This window comes from Anguilla anguilla, chromosome 16 (assembly GCF_013347855.1).
Source record: "Anguilla anguilla isolate fAngAng1 chromosome 16, fAngAng1.pri, whole genome shotgun sequence".
NCBI classification, from domain to species: Eukaryota; Metazoa; Chordata; class Actinopteri; order Anguilliformes; family Anguillidae; genus Anguilla; species Anguilla anguilla.
In genome coordinates this window covers 20,558,561-20,563,840 of record NC_049216.1, presented here as the reverse complement: position 1 = coordinate 20,563,840, position 5,280 = coordinate 20,558,561, and positions in this window count along the sequence as shown.

Genomic DNA, 5,280 nt, shown 5'->3' with positions numbered 1-5,280 from the left:
CACAAATGAAATATCATCTTTCACAAAGCCCTGTCAATCTGGAGCGGAAGCAGCAATCAGCTGCTGTCTGGTGAATAAGTGAGAGAGAGGGGAATATGGGTGTGTATGCGTGTGTGTGTGCACGCATGCGTGCCTGTGTGTGCATGTGTGCGTGCATGCATGTGTGTGCCTGCATTTGTGTGTGTGCGCATGTGGTGAGTGTGCGTGTGTGTGTGCGTACATGCGTGTGTGGCTATCGTTCAGTCCCTGTTAGTCTGTAATGAATAACCAAGAGTTAGCGGGTGTGAGTGCATGTACGCATGCAAACTTTGCGTGTGAGCAAGCGTGTGTGCATGATCACGTGAGTGCGTGTTTATGTGTGTACATGCGTGGTACACTTGTTTCTGAATATGCTTTTCATGAATAGTTGAGAGGGAGTATGTATGTATGCTATTCACTTACCTCCTGATGGGCTTGTGTAATGGATTAGAGGAGGGAACACTGTGTATTTCAAATGATTAATGAGCTGTAAAGTGTGTGTGTGTTTTTACTGTGCCTCTTCCTCCTGGTAATGAATGTTAGAGGGAGCTTGGGACACATCCCTATATCAGTGTGTGGTTACAGGGCTTATGTATAGTTAATGATATGGTGCGTGCTGGTTTTAGTGTGCTGTTCTCGTATCTCAGCGTGCACACATAATCTCAGCGCTCACCTGTGACTGCGTACACGAGAGCACATCCATTCATCACCGCAGTTCTGACTTCCTGGGTTCTGGGTCAGAGGGGATAGACCGCGTTTCCCAGAGTGCAGCGTTTCACCGTAAAGCCTTTTCAAACCCCTCCCCTCTCCAAGCCCACTGGCCTCCAGGAGACAGCGTTCTCTGAACGGCCAGGAGAAAGAGAAGGAGGAAGGGGGAGGGATGTGTGCCGTCCAAGGGAAAGCCCTTCAGTGGGAGAGGAGAGCAGGGGGCTTGATGCACTCGAGACTCTAGGCAAAATGAGCAGCCTTAGATGGGTCTCAATGGCATGTTCAATACATGCATTTATTTAATCGTGTCACATTCATCATTAAACTCGCTTGTGTTTCTAATGTATGCTGTTGGAATGTTTGTTGGTTAAAATCCCAGTCACGTACCGGCCTTAATTGCTTTAGTAAGTATCCGGACATTTAAGTGAATCAGATGTAAAATGTTCAATATTAAGCATCCATTTAATGCAGTGGACCTCTTGAGCAAGGCCTGTATCAGTTAAAATAGTCTGTCGCTGACTATGAAAGAAAAGTGTTTGTCAAACTGTTTGTGATCGGAGGATGAGTTAGGTGAGAAACTTTTCCTGAAACCCCTGTGAATTCTCTTTATCTACCTCCTGCATCATGATCAGAACCACGTGTATGCTTAGCATGCAGAATGAAATGAGCTGTAGATGAACTCTGGCACACCTCAGTGTCTTATAAGTTTCACCAGCATCAGTGTTGACTATTGGATATGTCCAATATATACCTTGATACTGAGGTGCTTAGCATGGGGTGAGGCCTTTTCTGTGATACATGTTAAATGTGAGGCCAATAGAAATGTGTGTGATTTGGTTTTATGGTGTGAAAATGGTCACATTGCTAGCTTCAGCCATTTCAAGCCTTGTTTCGTGATAAAACACTGTCGTTGTTTAGCAGTGTTTTGGGTTCTTTTTAGGGTCAGTGATTTAGGCGTTACTCTCTGGGGCAGAAACAGCAGGACGCCGGAGAGTTTGGCATATTTTATGATACCTTTAGGGAGATTTCCATCTGGTGGGGGACTCTTCTGGAGGCTGCCCTACTGCGGTTCTGTTTGGGAGAGAATGGGTTGTGTCTGGGAGAGAGTTGTTTGTGGACGAGAGAGAATGGATTGTTTGCGAGCACATTGTGTTAGCGTAGCTATTTTCATATGTAAGGCTTGTTTGAGAGAACGGTGTATTAGCATAGCTATTTTCATATTTAAGGCTTGTCTGAGAGCACGGCGTATTAAGATAGCTATTTTAGTATGTAAGGCTAGTCTGAGAGAATGGTGTATTAGCATCGCTAATTTCATATGTAAGGCTTGTCTGAGAGCACGGTGTATTAGCAAGGCTATTTGCATATTTAAGTTTTGTCTGAGAGCACAGTGTATTAGCAAGGCTATTTTCATATTTAAGGTTTGTCTGAGATCACAGTGTATTAGCAGGGCGATTTTCATATTTAAGGGTTGTCTGAGAGCACGGTGTATTAGCATAGCTATGTTCATATTTAGGGTTTGTCTGAGATCACGGTGTATTAGCATAGCTATTTTCATATTTAAGACTTGTCTGACATGCTCTGACTCACTGCTGGCCCCAGCGCTGCCCATAGTGAGTGAAGGTTTCATTAGAAGTCTGGACACATCCACAGTACTCCAGGGCCCCCGCAATGCCAGTCTTCCAGAATAATCGCTCTGCAACTTTGAGAACTCTGTCAGAAGGAGATGGGAACTTAAGGGGTTTCCCCTCTGAGGCTTTTTTTTCAGAGCCCTATATATGGTGGAAAATCAGCGACAAATCACAAGGACAAAAACGAGACCTTGCACGTTAGCAAAATAAACTTGTACACGAGAGTATTCTCTCCAGGCGAGCAAAATGGACACGTGTGCGAGTATTATACCTTCGACATTGACACAGAGTACCAGCCAATTACTACAGTCTTCTGGACATGGACATTAACCAATGAAATCGCTGGACGCAAAAGCCTATCACTGAGCCAGCACCTGCCTGACAAAACTAAATTAAATTGGATCACAGAAAAAAGACTTTGAGCGCAGACTGTTAGCTGCAATTTTGCTTGTAAAAACTGATTAGTTAGAGGATGCATTTTGCTCTACCTGTGGGGAGAATACAAGCTCACGCAAGTGTCTTTTGCTCATGCGCAATGTCTGATTTTTGGCCTCGCAAGTTTTGTCACTGATTTGCCACCATACCTTTCGGGGTTGTTCACTTAATATCTAGGTAATGGACATTCTCGTTGTTTTGAGTCTGTCCCATATGTGTTTAGACATGTGCCTTTGTGTGTTCAATGGGTAAAACTCGGAAAAGCACTAAACAGTTACATGGTTCAAAGTGTTTACACATTTAAACATTTACACAGCAAGGTCCTGGGGGAGGGGGACATTTTGTAAATTTACAGCATATCGGTTTAAATGGATACACTATGCAAACTATAGCCAAGATGTGCTTTTCAATACAAAAGTTGTGAAAGCAAAAGGAAATACCGTGGCCTATATAAGAGCACGGTGCGACACAGTTTGTCACTCACAATCACTGTTGAGTGCGTTCTATCTTTCATGATTTTGCACGGAGGACGGAGTGTGGCACAGTGGGTAAGGAACTGCGCTTGTAACCGAAAGGTCGCAGGTTCGAATCCCGGGTAAGGACACTGCCGTTGTACCCTTGAGCAAGGTACTTAACCTGCATTGCTTCAGTATATATCCAGCTGTATAAATGGATACAATGTAAAGTGCTAAGTAAAAGTTGTGTAAGTCGCTCTGGATAAGAGCGTCTGCTAAATGCCTGTAATGTAATGTAATGTAATGCACAGTTCCCATGCTGGATGCATGATAGCTCAGTGCCTTAAAGTTCACATTTGACTGAAAACTGCTCAAAGTGAGGCCAAATGGCATTTTTTCTCTTCTGTTCTTTGTAAAGCATTTTGAGGAATGTCGGTTTGATTTTCACCGCTCACGCAAGCAGACGCCTACGCTATCACTTAAGAGCCAATCAAGGAAAATATTTCCCATGTCTGTATCTCATCCTCTCCAGATCAGTACTAACACTTTTAAATATGAGCCTACTGCAATCACAGTGAGAATAGGGCACTGTCAAAGGAAATGGTTATAAATTATTTTAATAACGTCGGTGCCAAAAAAGAATGCGTTTACTTGCTTTGTCCTAAACATTTAACATTTTCGTAAAAGTTTAGCAAATTAAAAATTTAGCAGTCACACCCCTAGGATATATGTATGTGTGCATTTGTGCCGGTTTTGGGTATGGGTGTGTGCATCTGTGGGAGGGGAGGTGGCTGTGGACACGGGTGTGTGAGTCTGTGGTGGGGTGGGTACGGCTGTGTGTGTCTGTTGGGGGTGGCTGTGGGTATGGATGTGTGTGCGTTTATGGGGGGTGGGTACGTGTGTTCCTGTCTGTGAGGGGTTGTGGGTAAGGGCGTGCGTGGGTCTGTGATTGATGCACGACACCTTCTTATTTCTGTCACCTCCAGCCATGTCATCAGCCAAGCGCAAACTCACTCGGGTAGAACGAGGCGCCAGACACCCTGTTCCCAATTTTTACACCTGTCAGGAGTGACAGTCTCCGTCAAACCTGTCTCTGGCTAGCCAGTACTTCAGCAGCTATGTTCGCCGCATTCTGGAAAATGCCATCATGAATGGACGGGGGCTCAGCTTCGGGGGTACACGCTAATGCAGTTTTAGCGTGCGTGGCTCACACTGTGGCCTTTTCCGTGAAGTCTAATAAAATAAACCAACGTGTATAGCTTTTCCACAACTTTTGAATGCGCCTTTGACGTATTACCAGTCAACCTGTAAACAAACCTTCCCAGCTTGACACTTGAGTGGTAAATGTGTTGAGTCCACTTTTGTGTGGGAACTGACTTTGCTATTTATTATTTATATATTTATCCAAAGCAGAGACTTGGCCATAATTCATCCAAGCAGTCCATAAACCTGAGAGATATATTTTTAAAGCAGGACTGCTTTATGGTGTTTCTCCTCTTTCCTCTGCCTCGGTAACATTTCCTCTTCCTCCATAGTTTGCCCTGATATCACTCAGTGAGGAAGAGCAGTCCTGTAATCCTCCACTTCTTTGTGCATGCCCTGCTGAGCAGTGCAATGCAGCTCCCAGTGTTCAGCCTGTGTTTGAGTACAAGCAGTGTTCAGCCTGTGTGTGAGTACAAGCAGTGTTCAGCCTGTGTTCTTGAGTTCAGACTTCTACACACTGCCTAAGAACACAGCAGACCTTGAGTTTGGGGTGTGCAGATGTCAGTATACAGTCAGCAGTTGTGTGGCAAGGACAGATTTATTTCAGAATGCTTTTGCTGTGTCTGTGTGTGTGTGAGATGACTTCTGAATAGTGACTGTCTGTGTGATGCCTTCAGTATATATCCCCTGCCTGTGTCTGTACAAATGGCTCCGTTCAGAACTGTGTCCATGCCTTGCATCCAAAACAGGTCTGAATGAGTGTGCCTCTCAGTTCTGACAGACAGGGATCACTGATGCATGCCTTTGTGACCACCGGCACAAGCTCAGTCACT